General features: G+C 30.4%; 1 protein-coding gene across 7 annotated transcripts in view; it reads left to right on the top strand.

Annotated features, from left to right (window-relative positions):
* The window catches only part of LOC122504074 (mucin-17-like), a 1014141-nt gene that overhangs the window by 461325 nt on the left and 530116 nt on the right, over positions 1-22700 (top strand). The gene's annotated exons all lie outside the window — the stretch shown is intronic.

Here is a 22700-nt window from a genome sequence, read left to right on the forward strand (position 1 = left end):
AGTCGGACGAATGTCGGATTATACAACCGTCTGGGATCCGCGCCCGTACGGACCGCCAGCACCGATGGTCTGTACCGATTCGGATCCTAAAATGCAACCGGCGCGGAACAGATTAGGCTCCGACTTTTGGATCCGCCTTTCTACTTTCGTCAGTACTGGCGCGGTACTGGATTTGTTCCGCCTGCAGATTTCATTCTTCTACGCGCGTCGGAAGAATGACGGATGTTAGGTCTGTACTGGCTCGGTGCTGGGGCGGATCCGACTGCGGATCTCGTCATTTATTGTTATAGTTTACATTATCAGTATAATCATAAATTTATTTTATTATTATAATTAATTATTACAATAACTAATTGCATTTATTATAATATTATTATTAAAGTTGGATTTTTATATATAAAAATCCAACTTTATTAATGTGCAATTAAATAAATAATTTTTAATAAATAATATATTAATTTGAAAGAAGTAAAATATATTTAACTTGAAAGAAAATGTGATCAATATATTATAATGCCTAAGGGAAGTGTTCCGGTTGTGGGCACCCTTTTGTTTTTGCCTCATAACATTTGTCCATGTGCATATTATACAAATATATGTGTACGAATTTAAAGCTAGAGGTCTAAGGTGACTGTCAGTGAAGGAATTAAATTGATTCCTTTAAATAAAAAAGTTTTATTAGAAATTTAGTGAAATGGGAATTTTTTGACAAAAAAAATTTTGTACCCGGTTGTGGGCACCCTTGAAAAATCCGCTAAAAACGGAAAAATATTAAAGGAAACCAACACAAATAAAGAAGAAATAAAAGTTTCTTTATTTTAAGAGAATTTGCCGGGATAAAGAACAAAAATGATGACACGTTTTCACACTATGCTCATCGCTAACAAAAGCATAATGCTTGCATGTGAAGTAGCTAGTACGCATACCATAACGCACTTCTAATGCACTGAACGACTATATTCATCGCATTTAATGGAGTTTGCGGCTGTCACTTTCCTTGGCAGAAAGTTTAGATAGATGAGACAGTAGTCCACATCATTGTCAGATGGTAGATCCTCCTTAACATAAAGGTGCCCACAACCGGGAATGACAGTCATTTTTTAAAAAGACCAACACATTTTGTGATGCAGGATTTTGGTTAAACACGAAGGTAAATCACAAAATATAATGACAACACTGCAAAAAAAAATTAAACCCTTCTTTTCTGAACGAATCTACACCCATATGTTGCTCTTCGAAAACAATACAAAATTACTTTTTTATTTATTTAATGCAAATTTTCTTTATTATGCTCACATCTATTACACAAATGCATATATTTGTTTCGTTATCAATACGAAAAGTCCGTATTGTCAACGAACACGACTTGCAATACTTAGATCAGTAAAGTCTGCTTGCCGTCGAAGTTTACGTAGGGGTGCCCACAACCGGAGGGTGCCCACAACCGGCGCACTTCCCCTACAATAAATAACATATTAAATACAATATATAAAAAAGAGTTTATTATTAATTAATTAATAATCTCTTTTTAATTGTAACAATATATTAAGTAATTATTTATTGACACTTTTCTGCAAATTAAATAATTAAAAAAATGTGTTGTGCATTAAAATTTTATTCAATTTAATACTATTACTTATATGTTATAAATTGTTTTGCAGTGAAGTTATGTTCATATTATTCGATATATTATGTAATAAAATATTAAAAAACATAATAATAAAAATATAACATTTTTTTTTAAACGAAATATTGAAATATTCATAAATACACATTCAGTAAAGTATTGAAAATATACCGGTATTACATCAGTCCGTATTTGAAAATTGTTTATTGCCGCGTAGTAATTTTACAATTTTTATTTCAGCTAGTGAGACTTGAAAGCATTTAAGGTTTGAGAGTTCCATGCGAGCGTAGCATAGTGGTTAGCGTGCGAGATTTCGGTGCGTATTCGGTTAGGAATTCTCGGGCGGTAGGCAGGCGGTTCCCAGCCAGTACCACTACTCCGGCGTCGGTACAGGCGAGGATCCGCGCCGGTTGCAAATTTCCCACTGGGAGGAAGAGTCTGGAAAAGTATAGGAAGCAGCAAAAATGAATTTTGACGAAATATTTTTTATTCTGTTGAATTTTATTAATTTTTCGAAATATGGGAAGAGTCTGGCAAAGTATAGGAAGCAGCTAAAATGAGTTTTGACGAAATATTTTTTTTTCTATTGAATTTTAATAATTTCCCTAAATGGGGGAAGAGTCTGTCAAACTATGGGAAGCAGCTCAATCAATTTTGAAAAAATATTTTACTTTTCTATTAAATTTTATAATTTTTCGAAATATGATTTTAAAAAGTCTAGGAAGAGTCTATCAAAGTATGGGCCACTGTTGAAGTTTGCGTAAAATATTACAGCGTTTATAGCAAACTTTTTTTAATTTACAAAGTATGGGAAGAGACCTTTAATATATGGGTGACGGAGAAAATTAATTTTTAAAAGGGCCGCCTATAATTTGATAATCTCTTTCTACACTTTGCAGAATGATTTTTTTTTAAACAGAAATACTTAAATAAATTAATTTTTACTTAACCCATACTTTCATATACTTTTGCCACACTTTGTAAAATGAAAAGATTGTTTTAAAAAACTAAAAAATTTAAATAAGATTAATATTCCCCTTCACTCATACTTCGACAGACTGTTCCCATACTTTTAAAAATTAAATATTTTTCAAAAAAGCTGAAAAATTTGTTAAAAAATAATGTTTCCTCTCGCCCTTACTTTTAAAAATTAAAATATTATTTAAAACGGCTGAAAAATGTTATAGAAATTAATTTTTTTTAAATGTAAAATTTAATTAAAATTAATTTTTTTATCACCCATACTTTGATATATACTTTTCTTACATTTTATAAAATGAAATGATTCTTTTAAAAAACTCGTTCTTTCTTTTTCTGAAAAATTTAAATAAGATTAATTTTCCGCGTCACACAAACTTCGACAGCCTGTTCCCATTCTTTCAAAAATTAAATATTTTTTTGAAACAGCTGTAAAATTTGATAAAAAATAATATTTTCTCTTGCCCATACTTTCAAAAATTAAAATATTATTTAAAAAATCTGAAAAATGTAATAAAAATTAATTTTTTAAAAAAGTAAAATTTAATAAAATTTAGTTTAACCCGTCGCCTATATTTTGACAATCTCACTCCATACTTTGCAAAATGAATCTTTTTTGAAAACAAAAAAATTTAATTAAAATTAATTTTTCTATCACCCATACTTTGCCCACCTTTTCCCAAACTTTGCAAAATAAAAAGAAATTTTTTCAAACTGAAAAATTCAAATAAAATTAATTTTTTTATTACTTATCCTTTAATATACTTATCCTAAAGTTTGCAAAATGAACAGATTTTTAAAAAAAAACTAAAAAATTTAAATAAGGTTAATTTTTTCCGTCATCCATACTTTCCCATACTTTTCCCATACGAACCCCTTGATGCAAGAACCAGACATAGACCATAGAAATTAAATGGGCTACGTCTGGTTCTTGCATCAAGGGGTTCATTACTTTGAAAATTTTTTCACATTTTTATAAAAAATGTACAATTATATTTTAAATTTGAATTTAACAATTAATATTTTATTTTGTTACCTTTATTTTGCCCTGCTTGGTCTGATTCTCTCTTTGCAATATTTTTTCTGTTTTTCTATTTCAGTAATATTTTTTCACGCGCTCGACAACTTTTTGGGTTATAATTTTTTTGATAGATAAAAACATTCATTTTTTTTTATTTATTCTTTAATGATATAGATTTACTCTTTAGAATCGTTAAAATGGCTCGAAATGGAGTGTGAAAATGATGATTGTCGAGTGTTTTCATTTTTCTGGTGTTATTTTTGTTGCTCCTCATTTTGACACCTATAAATGGAGTTAAAGTGATACCCCCTGTTTAACTGAACTAATGGTATTATGGTATTTATATAATAATTACCAGATATTATTCATTTTTTTCATAATGAGTTTTTGCAAAACCATTTCCATGAAATCAAAAACAATTTAATCTGATCTTAGTGAAGTACTTTTATAGTTATCTAATAACAATAATTGTTACTAAATTAAATTATTAATTATTTTTATAAGTAGATAGTAAAATTCATCGCAAGAATTAAATTAGGGGTTTTCCATAAACCACGTGGCTCTTCAAGGGGGAGGTGGGGTCAAGGTATGGCCACGATAAGAGGAAAAAATGGCGCTAATACATGTAACAGCATGTCACGTGGGGGGAGGGGTTGAAATTTCAAAAAAATGGGACCTCGTAATTTATGAAAGACTCCTTATTTTTTCAAAAAAAATAAAATTTTTCTCAAGAATTCAATTATTATTTTCAGTATAATTTTAATAAACTGTAAAAATCAAATATTTCATTATAATTATTAACACACACAATCATTTTAGAAATATATAAAGAAAATTCTTTCTTTACTTCAATTACTTTAAAAATTTTTAAATTAAAATTATTCAAAAAACTACGATTATTAATATAGACTCTGCAAAAATTCAATTATTTATTATTGTTTAATTTTATACAAAATTTGGTATTTAGGTTCATCACAAAAATGCACTTTAAAATTCAAAAAATTCGTAACCTTCAGACGAAAGTATTTCGCAGTATTTTCGTAACTACGTACTAAAGAGAATCACTTTACGTTGGCCTACGGAGAGACAAATAACGCCATTTTTATAATTGCGTTATTTGAAAAAAAATTTCAAGCGAATTCAATAAGTTTGTTCAAATTCGTCCGCCATATTGGATCCGCCATTTTAAATTTTAAAAATCTGACTTCAGATTCGTAACCAGCGACCCCGATAACCCCCGAGTAAAAAGTTTTAAGCAAATTCAATAAGTTTGTTCAAATTCGTCCGCCATATTGGATCCGCCATTTTGAATTTTAAAAATCTGACTTCAGATTCGTAATCAGCGACCCCAAAAACATTAAAATATATTTTGACCCAATATTTATGCTTCGTTTTTTAAAAGTATTTAATAAATATATTTTCTTATTTTCGAGTTTAGCCTCTTCTAATTGACTATGAAGGAGTTTACACCGTAAGCCTTAAATATAAGCCTCCGCGCGCATAAACGGATATACCTCCAGGAGCATATATTTGCGCCTGCGCGAACACGTGGTCAAGGCAAACTCTTTCACAACACAGCTGCAGGCAAACACTTTGCGCAGACGCAAGTATATCCTCATGGAGGCATATCCGTTTATGCTCGTGGAGGCTTATATTTAAGGCTTACGGTGTAAACTCCTACATAGAATTAGTTTACACCGAGAGGCATATATTTATACTCGTGCGAGTATAAGCAGATAAAGCAGATATTCCTCCACGAGAATAAACTCGCGCCTGCGCAAACACGTGGTCAAGGCAAAGTTTTTCACTACACAGCTGCAGGCAAACATTATGCGCAGGCGCGAGTCTATTCTTCTGGAGGTATATCCGTTTATGCGCGCACGAGTATATAAATATATGCCACTCGGTGTAAACTCCTTCATAGTAAGGACGCCATTTTAATTTTTCAATTTTGCCACTTTGTAATTGAAAGGGGATGTCATGACGAGTATTTTCATGTGCATAACTTGTATTTTGATTGCATACAATTTTGGGCACAGCTTTGGGCCGTTTGACGTGAAACGTCCCCATTATATTTTTTTTAAATTTCAACATATTACATTTTATAACTTTAAAATACATATGTGTATGGTTCATTTCATTACAGAGAAAATAAAAATCATATCACTGAAGAAAGCACACATTCGATGCCGAAACGTATCAAATAGAAAATTTGCTTCTCTTATTTCACGAACCCAAATGCCAAATTTCGTATAAAATTAAACAATCATATTAATTAAGGGTTCAAAAAACATTAAAATATGTTATTCAATTATTTAAATACAAAAATAAATAATTTATTGAATAATTGAATGTTTCTTAAAATTGAATTCTTATAAAGAATTTTATCAACAAATTTTTAAATAATTGAATTCTTTTGATGAATTTTAATAAAAATTTTTAAAATAATTGCATTATTAAAAATAATTGAAATTTTGCCATGAATTTTATTAAAATTTTTGAAAATAATTGAATTTCAGAGAAGAATTCTATTACTTTTAAAAACTAATTGAATTTCTGCAATCGTTTGTAATTTCTCTAAAATCCTCTAAATATTTACCTATATCGTATAATTTACGAACTTTACGTCCTTTTTCAATCAAATTGCGTACTTTACGGAATTTTTTTTTTAAAAATGACTTTTACGGACTTAAAGCAAATTTACGGACCTAGTTCGAGCCTTGATCTTGACGTTCTCAAGTAGAGAAACTACACCACCATTTTAACCCTCAAGAAATTTTTTTTTTTAATTAAAAAATATTGTCGTGAGAATAATTAAATTTTTCTTTCATTAAAAACTGTGATCAAAGTTTTAATTTCCTATTCAAATAAAACGAAATAATATTTTAGTAAATTGTTTGATTATTTTTTTTTTAATTTTGAAAAATAGCTAATAGCCCCGGTTGACGGTAATATTCTAACGATTGCAAATAGTCAAAGAAGAATCGACAATCGGAAAAAAATTATACCCACTGCCGTGATAAAGATTCAGGTTGATAACGGATGAGAATGGAACACGATTGGCGGGACTCGATTCACTAACGAAGGGAGCAAGAGAGATAGAGAGAGAGAAGGATTCGCGCATTGCTATTCCCATGATAATCCGACCCACACGTATTTTGGACGGCGTAACTCCCAGCGTGTTTAATCAAGTTTTCCGCGTTGTGAGCAGACACATTGAAAGCCCGTCAATCTCACTTCGGGCGAATGCTGATTTACTGCTTTTGCACGCTCATCACGCCCCGATCAAGGTTGGAGAGAAAAAGATTTCGATGGAGAGCGAGAGAGAGAAAACGTTCGCGCGCGATATGGGGTGTCGATCACACTTGATCGAAAAAACATTGCTCGATCCGAAACCGATCATTAAATTACATTTTACAATTTGCATATATGTGCATAAAAAATTACACACAACTTTCAGAAATGAAATTGCAAATTGATAATTTTACTTTATAAATCAGCTCATATAGGAAGGTTCCTTGAAAAGTGATCCTTGGAATTTATAGTTATACGAAAGGTTCCTTCATGACGAGCGTAACCTTTTTTAATACCCCCTACCCCTCTATTTCTTCAATTGTATGAAGTTATTTGAAAACATCAATAACTTTATTATTAAATAAATATTTATTCATTATTACTTTTCCATAGGAATTAAGACTTTCAAAAATTTCAAATTCAAACCTTTTTAAAATTAAACAACGTATAAAAAATTGTTATAAAACATGAAGGTATTGATTGCTCCGAGTCGAAGACTCAGAGTGATCGATTTTTTCATGTTTTGTAATAATTAAAAAGACCGAGTGATAAAATCATTTTTTAATATTATAAGAATATTTATTAAAAAGTAGATATTGAAAATCATTGAATTGAGGAAAATTTTCGAAAATACAGTAGACTCTTTCAATAGTGGAGTCGTCGGGAATATTGTGCACAACAATTAAACAATTAAATGACCGACGACACTGTATTTGACGTCACAGATTCCCTTTGCCTCCCGGAACCCCTCGTCTACTCAACTCACTAATGACTGCACTGTTCAGAACTGCACTATTGAAAGAGTCTACTGTAATTGAAATTTTGCTAGAATTTTATTAAAATTTTTGAAAATAATTTTAAAATTCAATTAATTTTGAAATATTTAAGTAAAATTATTCATTAAATAATTAATAGAAAGTAATGATTTTATGATAGTTCTTCTTCACGAATTAAGTTATTTAAAATAAATTATTGTCAGAAATATAAAAATTTGAAGGTTTATGAGACAAACAAAAGAGACACTAAAATTGAGAATTTTCTTTTCTTTGACAGGGGGATGATTTGATGGTATAGGTGAAGTGTTGGTTGTTGACCTTCGAGGCGCCATTAAAGTTAGAGATGTCCGTTTGACAGACGATAGAGGCAATGAGAGGCAATGCGGAATCATAAGTCAGACGAGAAGCAGTGTGTTTAGTGTGATGCCCACGCGACGCGCAATGAAAGAAGCGTGGGCAGACACTAATGGGAAACTGCACTATCGACCAAACCGTGAACGAATCGAGACGTTGATATTAAACCAGTGTACGTACCATGTCGTACGTATTCCTTATATAAAATGAGATTTCGATCTTGACTATTAAATCGTTTAAACTCAGTCACTCTCGACTTCCGTCCTCTGCTTCGTTACGTGCAGCCGTTCAAATTTTCAACTGCCATATATACACCACGATGTCTTGTACGATAGGATAAAACTGCAAGAACATTGAATCTCTTGACTTTTTCAACTATCTCCTCATCTACAATGCTCTACTTAATCAGAATTATAATAAATAAGTAATTGTAATTTAAATAAATAAGAATCATCTCATATTTTTTATTATTCATTTGCGATTTCTTACTAAAAATAATATTTCATTTTAATGACATAACATTTCTATAAAATGGGAAAAATATCTTAAATATGACACAATTCTGTCATAAGTTAGAGTCCATGCTCTAATTTTCACATAAATTCACAAAATGTTGTTCAACAGTTGGCAAAAATAAAAAATAGCCATAAATTATAAAAATATCAAATACTTTTTGATTTCAATACACAAGGCTTGAACTAGGTCCGTAAATTTGCTTCAAGCCCGTAAAAGTCAGTTTTTCTGACAAAAGGTCTGTAAAGTCCGTAATTTCATTAAAAAAGGACGAAAAGTTCCTAAATTGTACGATATAATATTTAGAGGATTTTAGAGAAATTACAAATGATTGAAGAAATTCAATTATTTTCAAAAATTTTAATCAAATTCTTGGCAAAATTTCAATTATTTTCAAAAATTTTCCTCAAATCAATGATTTTTAATATCTATACTATTGTAATAAAATTCTACGCAAACATTTAATTATTTTCATAAAATAATAAAAATTTCACAGGAATTCAATTATTCACAAATTTTTTATAAACTTCGCAATAGTTCAATAATAATTTTTATTTAAATGCTTGAAATACATTTTCCGCCAAAGAAAAATGATAATTTTGATGATTGAAGGTTAAATGAGGGTGTTTGGAGCATATTTATTTAGTGACATACACTCAATATTAACCCCTGAATGGTAAAAAAATTTTCAATTATGAATTAATTGGCTTGAAACTCGTTACTCAGGGGTTTTTTGGGACGCTGATTACGATTCTAATGTTAATTTTGAAAAAACTAACATCAGATTCGTAATCAATATCCCCAAAAACCCCCAAGTAACGATTGTCATGACAATTAATTCATATTTTAAAAAAGTCGTCCGCCATTTTGAATTTTGGACTCCCAAAACAGCAAATCTTCAAATTTTTCTTTTCTAGTTGTAGAGTATACGAGGTTTATAAAGTAAGGTATAGTTTTACTTCTCCAAATTGAAGATTGAGAAACTTCCGCCTGTTGTTGGAGTCAAAGTAGGGTCTAATTTTAACAAATTGTATTGAAATCAGACCCTACTTTATGACTGCTAAACCTAAATAAGCCCTACATTTTCAGAGGCTAAATAGAGTTTAAATTTCGACTCGGGCTGTTTCAACATAAATACATCCTATCAGAATTCGATGATTGATTGTAATCATAACTGCGCCGAAAATAAATCTCGCATTGATTACATTTTCGCGTGGAATTGTCTGTAAAAATACGCAAAAAAAAGTGCAGCGAAGCAAAAAGCAATGGTGTGTATTGTTCTTTGATAGATTGATATAGCGTTGGGCAGATAAGCATCAGGGCTCGATAACGATGCTACTATCCATTCGCAGTGAATGGTTAGTTGGCTATGCGTCACACAAGAGTCCATTGCTCATTGAATCACACATGTATACATAAACCTCACTATCGCATTTCATTTCCAGTTGAATCCACCCAAAAGCGGTGAAGCGGCGGTGTGCGCCACTGCAAATTAATTAATTCAACGTTAATTGCAATTCGAGAGGCATTAGTCTATTTGTTTATTTGTTAGACACTTTGTTTAGTTCGAAACAAAGTGTCAGTGTGGCTTTGCGTCTAGAATCATTTATTTTTCCCTGCAACAAATATATTCCTATGTGCTTTCTGGCAACAGTTTAGAAGAGGTTTTTTCTAAACTTTTGCCAAAAACTCATTTACGTGTTTTTATTTGCACTTTCGAACCGAAGGCAACGTCTCTTTATACACTCCTTAAAATTACAATGCAACTGTTCCTGGAATTAACGTCGACACTAAATTTAATTGAACATTGCATGAAAATATAAAATTCCTTAAACTTTTATACAATATCCATAATAGTCATAGTCAACTTTTGCGTCAAACATAGAAAATTTATAGGGTAAGTCCAGGGGAGATGGCCAATTCAAATGTTTTACAGAGTTTGTAAAAAAATATCACTTATTATTATTGGTTATTCTTTAACCTTTTGTGACTAATAATAAATGCAAACAATATTTGTTAAAAAATAATGAAAATGTAAGTAGAATCCTTCTTGATTTTTTTTGCATGGTCCTAAAAAAATTTGAGAAATTCAGTTTTCTTATTGTTATATCAATATTTTTTAAGATAATTTTTAATTTTTAATTTCATTGAGTAGTACATAACCTACGCTTTGATATAAACAAAAAATTAAAGGAGAAATTATTTTTTTTATTTAATATTTTGATGTTTTCTTCTGTCATGTATTATTAAGTAAGATGGCCATACGTGACTTTTATTTTAAATGTTTTATGTTAATTTTAGATACTCAATAACAATAACTAGAGATGAAGATCTATTCGTAGGTTGTGCCGAAAGTTACAAGGTTACAACTAAACGACATTGATTGAAGATACACGGAGAAAAATGGAGTTTGAAAAACTGGGAGTCAATATTGAAAAAACAGGACTCAGTCCAGTAAAAGTACATTAATTCATTTCCATCAAGCATCTTAGGGTATTGCGTATAGTGTATAGAGGGCCTTAGTTCCAAATGTCACTGTAAAGAGCATTGAAACACAGGCGAAGATTATAAGGCGCGCTGCAGTGTGCATAGTAGAGAAACTGGACTCAGTCCTCTACTTCGAAACTATCACAATAAAGGAACGCAGGCGCGGAACCTGCGTCAAAATAAATGGCCGACGCAACGCGAAACGAGTGTTTCCTTTTATTCACTTCGTCAATTTTATATAAAAAAAAACAATATCCAATTATTAAAAAAAAGAAAAATATGTGAAATGCACTCTTTATATATTCATATTCAAGGAGGTTCCCAAGCAAAAATTTCTGTCAAATGCCAGTATTCACAACTGGCGCAGTATTGCACCAGTACTGGCATGCCAGCAGTTGGCTTGCCAGTACGGGTTCAGTACTGGCTTCATTAAAATTTCTGTACTACGCCAGTACTGCCCTTTAAGACTGGTATGCCAGTACTATGCCAGTACTGTGCCAGTATTGCTAACACGGTAAACTGACAATAGTCAGTTAGGAACTAATTAATGGAAATTTATGCGGTAATTTATAGAAATTTTCGCAATAATTCGTAAAGATATGTAAAGCAAAAATTATCATTAAAATTTTGGATTTTAGTCATTTATGGAAATTTTACGGTAATTTACGGAAATTTATGCGGTAATCTATCAACATTTTGACGATAGTTTATAAAACTATGTAAAACACAAACGAGAACTAAAAAAAAATTAACATCAGTAATTTATGGAAATTTATGAGATAATTTATGAAAATTTTGACGATAAATTTTTAACTAAAAAATGTAACGTTGGTAATTTATAGTAATTTATGGAAATTTATACGATAATTTATTAAAATATGTAAAACACAAATTAGACCTAAAATATTTAAAGTCGGTAATTTATGGTAATTTATGGATATTTTAGAGGTAATTTATGGAAATTTATTAGGTAATTTACTTATTTGGTTTTTTTGAATTTAGTTCAATTAAATAATAATTTAACTTAATTACGCAGTTAAACGCTCTTTATTAATTGTAAATGTAAAAGGTGTCGAAAATTAAAATTTATTATCATGTAGCTTCGATAGGGTAGTGGTTAGAGTGTTAGGCTAGAAGTCCGTAGGTCGTAGGTTCGATTCCCCACGGTGGCAAATTTTATTTCGTTATAGGTTTGCGTTCATTCTGCGTTGTAAACATTAATTTGATTAAAAGTTAAAAGTTGTGGATTATTACATGTTTGCAAATATAAATTAATTTTTTTTTATTATATTAATATTGAATTTAAATAAATTTTCCACTAGATTGGAAAATAGACGGTCTGGTCTGATTCAGGCCAGCGCCAGAAGATTTTTCTACACGGGTACTAAACCAGTACTGAACCAGTACTGAACCAGTACTGCGCCAGTAACATCCAGCCAGTACTAAAAAGCGTTATCATTTCGGTCAAATGCCAGTACTGGTTCAACCATGGCGGCCAGTACTGGACAGTACTGGCGCAGTACTGCGCCAGTTGTCAATTTTTGCTTAGGTTAAAGTTTTGAACGTTCAAATGAACGAAATTTATTTATTTCTTAGCTTCAAATTACATTTTTATTACTATAATTTTGCGTCACTATTGAGCAAATTAATTATAATGTTTCTAAATGTAAAATTTGAGTTTTTAATTTGAATTGTAATCAATAATATGAAAATATTTTTAACAAAAAATATTTCGTTCATTTGAACGTTCAAAACTTTTTGTTCATCATATTCATTAATTCACAAGTTTTATTCTTCCCACATCTTCATACTTACAATTAACAACTGAATGCATCGGAAAATCTTACAATCATACGGGATTGAACACCTACCTAACCATACAACTAAATATACGCATAATTATAAATCGCACGCTTTTACATTAAGCCTCTCGGCTACGCAATCGATGGGGGAAATTTCCTATTTGAGAAACATCCCTTACCAATGAAATAAATTAGATATTCATAATATTAAATAAATAATATTGTCAACTAGTTTAAATTTGATACGGTTATTAGAATTTAATAATAAATAAATAAAAAACATTAATTTTTTCCTAACCTTTTTCAAGTTTGACACTCCTCATGGTAAATTTGATTATTCTTTTTTTCCGTGTACAAAATAGTAAATTGACGTTGAATGAAATTGTATAATTAATTATTCTCACAGCAATATTTAATAATTTAATGAACTTAACTGCACTGCATAATAGTTGAGAGTAGTAAGAGTAAGTGAAACGGTAAGATAAGTGAACGACCATTAGTGTGTGAGAGAGAGAGAATAACTTGTGGTTTTCAAGTAGGTATCTACTTTATGTGCACGGCGTTCATTTTTCGAAAGAACTGGACTGAGAACTATTTGTTCAATATTCGCTTCTATTATTGACTTGTGTTTTGTACACTGCCTCGTTTTTTTAACAATTACATGAGAAAGCAATTTCTCATTCCAATTTTTTATACTCTTATTCCCTCTGGGACTATATAAACAGTCTTGTTTAAGCTGATGAATGAGATAACTTGTGTTGAGTCCCAAACTGTTCAGCTATGAAACTTCTAATACTATAGTGTGTACCTGTCACATATTATTCTATAAAGGAGTACTACACTGACTGCATAAATCATTTTTCCATTTTTCTCCGTGTAGTATTTGACACTTTTGGCTACATGAAAACTGGCCTTAATTGCGTGATAAATGTTTAAAATGCGTTCACAAGAATAGAAAAATAATGTAAACGATCAAAAATTAAGTTTAAGCTAAAAGCCAAAAGTTGTAAGTATTGGCCATCTCACCCGGACATTCAGGGAGAGATAGCCAAATGCACTTTTTGAAAAATGTAAATTTTAAGAATGTTGCTATGAAAATATTTTATTTTATTTTTCGATATTTTAAAGTTATGTGTTCAATGTTTAATTATCAATAAAAGTTAAGACAAAAAACGCTTTTTATCATTTTTACAATCCTTTAAAAAACTATGGCCATCTCCCCCGGACTTCTCCTAGACACTTGAAGAATTTATACAAGTTTCAAGAGTTTCGCAACTAAAGATTCTGAACGTGACAGTCAGGTTAATTTTACCTTTTCATGAAACTTTCGAAGTTGTGTGGAAATATTTATTTATATTATAAAATTTAGAGAATCTAATACTCTGAAACAATATTGTTACCTAACAGATTATCATAAAACCACTAAACAGATCAAATGTCTATTCTACTTTTAAAAAAAAGTTATAAGAGAAGAATTAGTAAAACTTCACTAACAATTAGTAAAATTTTACTATTTGTTAGTGGAATTCTACAGGTACAAATTTAGATTCAGAGAGTTGTTGGCCAAGAAATGAATGAAAATGTGAAATTTGTTATTTACTCAAAATGAATTGCAACAAAAAAATAAATACGCAGCCTTTTTTCTGTGAAATACTGCCAATCAATGAACAGTAACGGAATATTGTTCTTGTGCAAAAAAGCGTGACAAACAGCTGCCATATTATACTCAACTCACACGTCCCTTTGGAGTCAATAAAACAATCAATAATCTAAAGGTATATCGTACTTTCGAAAACTTCGTTATAAACTATAAACGACAGGTGCGAACGTATTAGACTAAAACACTTCTTTCTATACGGCTTATCAAAATAATTCCAATTTTATAAATTGCAGCCGCATTTATTTTAAGTTCATAGCCCTCGGATGAAGAAAATAAATTAAATATTATTCCATAAAATTATTTTTAAGGTAATTTTGCTTCCTCGTAAGGAAGCTTTGTATAGTCGTTTAATTTACAAAATTTTTAAAAATCCTTTAAACAAATTTTCTTCTATATAGGACTATGTTATATAAGACCCTGAGCAATTGTCCGAATGTATGTATGTGCACTGAGAAAAATTGCGTTTAACCGAGTGGTAGAAATAGCTCGGTTAAAAAAAAGTATTTAAAAATAAATAAGATATGGTTAAAAGAAACTAAGTTATACTGATTATCATAACCGAGCTGAGATGGTTAAAACACATCTGTTAAAAATAATCCTCCAAAGGATTGTCTTAACCAATCTGAAATGTGCATAATGGAAACAAACTTTCGTGGTTGTTGTTACCTATCTGTTTTTTGAATATAAACAATTACTATGCGATTAATATTAACCGAGTTTCATGTAATTACGTTCAGTTGTGAGATTTTAACAGAGTAAACATATCTAGGCGACATATCGTCAGTCACAGTCAGTCAGTCACTTCGTTTCGTCTTTTCCGGAGAGTCGTGTTGTTACAATTCTGGTTTCTACCGACGCGATACAAATTTTTATTGATTATGTTACAGCAGCCATCAAATATAGAATTCATCTACAATAGATACATAAAAATAAAAATGAAATGGAGAATATTAAACGCATTAAACCTTACATCCCCGATGACATATTACACGATGCACGTTAAAGAGGTTAAAAGTATTTTATTCTATTTGAAAGAGATTTGTTTGATTATAAAAAAGAATTTTAATTTACAGAAAATTTTGGTTATCTTTAAATTAGAACATAATTTTTTAATCAAATAGATTTCTTTTCAATAAAAGAAAATAATTTTTATCAAGGGAATATTTTATTGATCAAAAAATATTTTAATCGAGTTGGGTGGTTTAAAATTAATTAATCGGTTTCTTTATTATAACAGAGCTAATTGACTACAATATTCAAGTTTATATTATTACTGTAGCCTTTTTAGGTGGCTACAGTAACCGAGTAAGTTAACTAACGTTTACCGAGCATTAATCATAAACTGTTAGTTACAGTAACAGAGAAAGAAGCTACCGTAACCGAGTAGTCTTAACTAGTTTCTACCGAAATTTTTAATCGTATTCGATCGGTTACTGCAAACAATTCACATTGCAAGTGCTATATTAGCAGCATCGCTCGGTTGTTTTTAACTAAAACTTGGTTATATTTAACCTTTTATTTTTCTCAGTGTGTGGATCCCGATTTTTGTGAACACGTTAACTCGAAGAGGTTTTAACGAATTTGGCTAAAATTTGCCAGATATATTTTATCATAAAAATATCTCGAAATGGATTGATCGACTTTAAAAAATCCTTAGAAAAAAAATTTTTTTTAATTTTTTTCTAAAAAGAATTTCTTTTCCAAAAAATTTTTTTAAGTTGGTTATTGAAGTTAACATATAATAAAATCTTATTCTTTGCATCAAGACGAATCGATTGGTCTATACAAAGTATAAATTGTACGAGAATTTATAGAGTTAATCACAATTAAAGCTGAAAAATTCGCATTTTTATAAAAAAATGAGTTCTTTCCGTAAAATTATGTTGCCGTATAAGAAAATCTTACTCATTTATTTCTAAAATCTTATTCTTTGCACCAAGACGGATCGATTGGTATATATAAAGTATATATTGTACTTAAATTTATAGAATTAAAACCAATTATTATAGACAAAAAATTTGCACACTGAGAAAACTGGAGTATTGGACTAAACATCTGGAGGGACAAATCGTTGACATTTGAGAGTTAGCTATTGGATAACAATCTAAATGTTCAAATACACCATTGACAGATATTCGTGTCCTTTCTCTTGGAGGGAAAATGAGTTTATAACAGAGGGACAAATTAACCATCTTGAGAAATCCCTTCCTTATCCGGCGCGAAATGAATAAATATGGCAACCTAACCTCTAAATTAAATACATAAAATGTCAGAAAAATAATTTCGCGCGCATCAGATAGTACACATTTTCTGCGCAACTTTTAACCCTCAGATATAAGGGGCCATCCATAAACCACGTAGCCTCTTGAGGGGGAGGGGGGGGGTCAAGCAATTGACTACGACAAGAGGAAAAAATGGCGCTAATACATGTAATAGCGTACTACATGGGGGGAGGGGGGGGTCAAAATTCCCAAAAAATGGGGCTACGTGGTTTATGGACGGCCCCTAATGGGAGAGAATATACAAGTAGATTTCCATTATCAATTCAAAATTTATTTTAGAAGGACTATTTAACTCTTTTCATAAGCAAAGGAAACATACACTTTTTGAACCTCTGAATTTGACTCTCCAGTTTTCTCAGTGCACTTTTAATAAAAATTAATTTTTTCTTAAAAATCATGTTGCTGTAGGGGAGACTGGGGTCAACCCGCTCACAGGGTAAACCCGCTCACTAGCGATTTGAAGCTACCCAATGGAAAATGCCAGTGTAGTGCCGATGTTCACCACTGGCTTAGTACTCAGACGATTGTTCGACGTAGTCTAGCCGAGCCTCGACAATTAGTGCTGGCGCAGTACAGAATTTTTGTTTCGCCAAAGCTTGGACAAGCCACGGCGGCAAGTGCTGGCTGAGTATAGAAAAATTGTTCACAACGCTCTTTGCCAACATTGCTTTTTTGACATAAACTTGAAAAAAATTATAAAAAAAGTTTATGAATGTTTATAAATATGAAATTTATTGAAAAAAATTAATATTTTACTTTTCAGTTATTCATTTTTATTAAATTTAATAATAATAATTTAACATAATTGTCTATTTTCTTAAATAATAAATTATTTAAACAAATTAAAATTATAAACAAAATTTAAAGAATTACGTAAAATGTTAAATGCAATAAGTAAAGTAATTTAATTTAATCATTAAAAATTTAGTTTAATTTATTTTATTTCAATTTATTATTTCTAACGTATCCCTATTTTTTTCTCATCTTTGACTCAATAATTGTATGTCTGAATGATACTGAGATATTAATAATTTACTGTACACATGTGTCGTTAGCATAGTGGTTAGAGCGTTAGTCTGTTAGTCCGTAGGTTGTAGGTTCGATTCCCCTCGTCAGCAGTTTTGTTTATTTTCATAGGTTTGCGATATTTCTAGATTCCAATCGTTAGGTACTAAAATATGAAAATCTAATGCACACTTACTGTAATTGTTTATTATTTAATTTTTAAATGTTATAAACAATTTTTTTTTTACTTTATTTACTATATCCATTGTTAATCTCCATCTTTAATACAATTTCTTTAAAAAGAGAAATATTTTATGAATAATAACTATTTATTAATATTATTTACCATTTTGTTGCTAAATTATTTATAATTATTAATTTACGACTAATTAATAACAATACGGCATTTATTGCGGCAATATTCTCAGCCAGCACTGGTCCAGTGCTGCGCCAGCGCTGTCTGGCAGCACTGACAGGCAGTACTTCGCCAGCGTTAGACAGCGTTATCATCCCAGAGTTATGCCAGTGCTGTCTGTCAGTGTAGCTGCCAGTACTGACAGTGCTGGCGCAGTGCTCCGTCAGTTGTAAATTTCCCATTAGGTATGAACTTTGATTTCATGAATTCAACATAGAATCAGAAGCGATCAAATGTTTTTAGAGGTGTCAGAAAAAAAACGTTTTTTGGATTTTTAAGTTTTTCGATCATTATTTTTAAGTCTTAATTTATTTGGCAAATTTTTTTTGTTGCTATTGGATGTCCTTCTTCGAAGTACATAATTATATAGTTTTGTCTTATTTCAAAAAGATTTAATTAAATTTATTCTGAATTGTGAGGAATACACTCGGGGTAAAGCCGCTCACTTAGTTTTAAATTTAAAATGAAATATTTTCACGTATTATATTTTAACAATAATAAAATTTATGGCTTGTTAAAACCAAAATTGTAACTACATTTCACTTTCTCTTAATAAAATATAACATTATTTAAATCCATAATTGTAATTCATGAATAGTATATTAAGCAGCAAGAGGATAAAGGCAGCCATTTCTTTACGGTGATTTTTGTGACACGAGTGGAGGTCGAGGGCGCCCCGAGACCTCCACTCGTGTCACAAAAATCATCGTAAAGAAATTGGCTGCCTTTATTCTCGTGTTACTTACGATATTTTTTATTCCTAATGCACAAAAGCGGCGATTTCAGATAGCAGACGACAGGGAATAAAAGTCATTCACTTGTTCGACTTGTATGAAAATGGCGGCCGTTTTCTTCCATGGGCAAGAAAAATGCATGTGAACAGCTAATTTTCTTGCCCTTGCACGGAGAAACTTTTAATACCACTAATTCTTAAAACTGGTGAGACATTTTAGTATGTTAGGTTAGATTCAAGGGAAAAACGACATAGGTTATAGAAATTGCTATTGAGACTATCAAAAACACTCATTCAGTATATATTTTACAGTTCTTCATAAGGAAACTAACGAAAATTAGTATGTTGTTTTAGAAAGAAAATAATAATTTTTGCAAAGTTGGGAAAGCCATGAATTAAAAAGAAACACAACAAATTAATTGTCTATAGATACTCATAGAGACGATAGTGATACTTGGATCTGATGGTAGATGGCATTAGTGTATGTCACTGTAACTGTAGGTAAATATATTTAACACGACGTAAGAACCTAACCTATATTATTAACGCACACACGCACACGCAAGTAAAGACACGACGATTGGTCACGGAAACCGAAAGATCGCACGATTCGTTAGAAGTACACAGCTGAATCGTCCTTATATATTAAACGAGTGGAAAAATATGTGCCTTCGAGAGAGAGCATTTTTTAAAATAACTTACTATCAAATTATGTAAATAAGTAAAAGTCGTGAAAAAAATTATGTTATATTGAGGAACAGTTCTTGAATTGAATTTGGCATGAGGAGACATTCACGTTTATTAATAAAAGGTTTTTTTCTTTCATACACGTGTGAATTTCAACTTCGAAAACATTAGGGTTAGTTCGCGACGTCAGGTGATGGACTCGGTGATGCTCGGGCGAAATCGGTTAAGTCCGCCCGCAGTCCTTCCAAAATTGGTATGTTACGTTAGAATGTCTGTTATATATTCTATCTATATGTGGAAAAAAGGTTAGAATTACCGTATTATTTCACAAACAAAAACTAGCATTTTATTCTTTTCTAAAGAAAAATAAGACTATTTCTAATGCAGATAGTAATTTTTGTACACCGAAGGTTGCTTAATATATAACGAACTTATCATATTTTCGTATTAATGTTGAAATTATTAGCACAACGCACGAAAAATCCTCACATTCTAACGTACTTTTAGAATAAAGATAACCAAATATATTTAATATTAGAAGAAAAAGTTTCTCCGTGTGGGAGAACACGGCCGTCATTTTCATACGGTAGAAGAAATGAATAACTTTCCTCCCTGTCATCTGCTATTAGAAAGCGCCATTTTTGTGCATGTGGGATAAAAACCTATATTCATTATTTATTAAACCAATTTGTTGTTTATAGAATTGTTTATATAATTCATAAATTGTAAATAGTAAATCATAGTTAAGACGAGAATAAGACGAATTTTAATATTTAAAAAATAAAACTGTTCTGTCTTGAAAAGATAATGTGAGCGGATTTACCCTGGAAAATTGTAATTTCGAAATTTGGAATATGTGTATTAAAAAGTTTCTCTAAGTAAAACTAAATAAGATAAATTAAAATTTTTTTTTATATTTTTAGTAGAAATCATAAGCTTTCAAATGATATAAATTAACTTGGGTTTAGAGAATAATTTCTTCTAGATTTTTACCGATCTGAAAAAAGTAAGCGGGTTTACCCCAGTCTCCCCTACAATAAAATGTTATTATTTATTGAAAAATAAATCCAAATTTTTTTCTTTGCATCAAGACGAATCCATTGATGTATATAAAGTATATGTTATTCGTCTTAAAAATATATACAGAAGGAAAAAATGTAAAAAAAAATTTTTTTTAATGTTTAAATATTTTTTTTCTAATTCTACGCACAAAGAGGGACATTTTTTTCCTTAACAATTTTTTTCAAAAATCAATTGTTCTTAAGTTACCAACAATTGAAAAAATAGGCTATTTTTATAAAGAAATGATCATATCTTTCTTAAAAATTATCGTACAGCAATTTTTAAAAAATCGTTTGAAAGGTGACAAAAAATGCTTTCAAATGACATTTATAGATTTTAAATGTGATGATTTCTTAAAAAATTGTATCAATTTGAAATTTTTCAAAGAAAGTGAAAAATTTTTTTTTTTATTTCCAGCAATTAATCAATAAAAAATTTTTTTTTTAAATTTCTTTTTGGCAATGTTTCAAATCAAATACTTAAGCTTTAAAATAAATATTTGATTAAGATTTTATCTTTATTATTATTGAAGATACAAAACTTTTTGTAATGCCCTTGCATGCCGTAGGGTGGACAAATCCTTTTGAGCGGCACTGTATATGAATTTCATCTCAATAGGTTTATATATGTAGTATTTAAAAGGATGGATATTGTTATTTAATCGATTTCTTTCTTTCCTAATTTGTATTTATTTCTTTTAATTAATCATATTTCTTCCCCATATATTTTTTTTATAAAAAGGGAGTTTAATTTTGATGTACGGAACCCTCGATTTTAGTGCGAGTGTAACTCGCAGTTGTCCGATTTTTTTTATTTTTGAAAGTTGTAAGGTATGGTGGCGGATTTGGTGTATTCAACTAAAACATTATGTAGATGTTAAAATCATTTATTGAAACTACTAGAAATGATGAAAAATAACAAAAAGAGAAAAAACTGATGATTTTACATTATAGAGAAAAAAAAGTTCCACTTCAGTTATGGTTACAATTTAGACATGTGAAGTAGCTGGTGACTAGAATAAGAGCAACTAGGATAAAAGAAGACCTCAAGTGTCACATATTCGAGAATTGTTGTGATGAAGCACAAGAGGCATTAGTACACAAAAAAATGCAAAGACAATTGAAACTCGTGCAAAAAAATGATCCGCCACTGTACGTTACAATAATTACGCCATCATACCTTTACAAGCTATTGATGAAAATATAATGATGGTGTTAGTTTCATACAGCGCGAATTGAGAAAAATGTAAAATACAAAAAACTGTTGTCCAAGGTCTAAACAATACGTTCCATATATTTACCTGACTCAATTTTTAAAAGATCTTCACTTTGACACTGTTAACACCCATATCCAATAAAACTTTTTAGTTTTTTTTCACCACTTTTTTATTCAAAATCGCTTAGAGTACAAAGCACGCGTTTGCTCATTAATACTACTGCATATAAAATGTCATCACGATAAAAGACATCGACCATAGTGATAAGGCGTTTCAGATGTGCCACGATACCTTACATTCCCCTATGAATACAATTATAGTGAAATAATCTTGCATATTGTTGTGTTCTTAAATTAAGGTTTTCTTTTGTCCCAAAAGACTAGGAGTGGGCGCGCAACGCGCGCCGTTTTGGATCTACCCAGTGAGAAATTTCTCACCGGTCCAATATCGGTCCAATATTGGGAGCCAAGAGACCGATCATCGGTCCAATAAAGGCTCCCAATATTGGACCAATATGGACTGATGCTTGGGATGTAACGGCATCGCCAATCATCGGTTGTCAATATTGGTCCAATATTGGCCGAATATTGGCAACCAAGAGAAAAAAATTTTTTTAAATAAATTTTTTTTAATTAAATAATAATAATAAAAAATTAATGTTTATAACTTTTGTTTAATATATTTATTTGTTTCATTATTTATTTTTAATAATTCATGTAAATAATAAATAATTTATTATTTATAAATTATAATTATTTAAAAATGCAGCAGCTATTAGAAAATAGCAT

The sequence above is a fragment of the Leptopilina heterotoma genome, unplaced genomic scaffold (assembly GCF_015476425.1).
Source record: "Leptopilina heterotoma isolate Lh14 unplaced genomic scaffold, ASM1547642v1 Lhet_278, whole genome shotgun sequence".
NCBI lineage: Eukaryota > Metazoa > Arthropoda > Insecta > Hymenoptera > Figitidae > Leptopilina > Leptopilina heterotoma.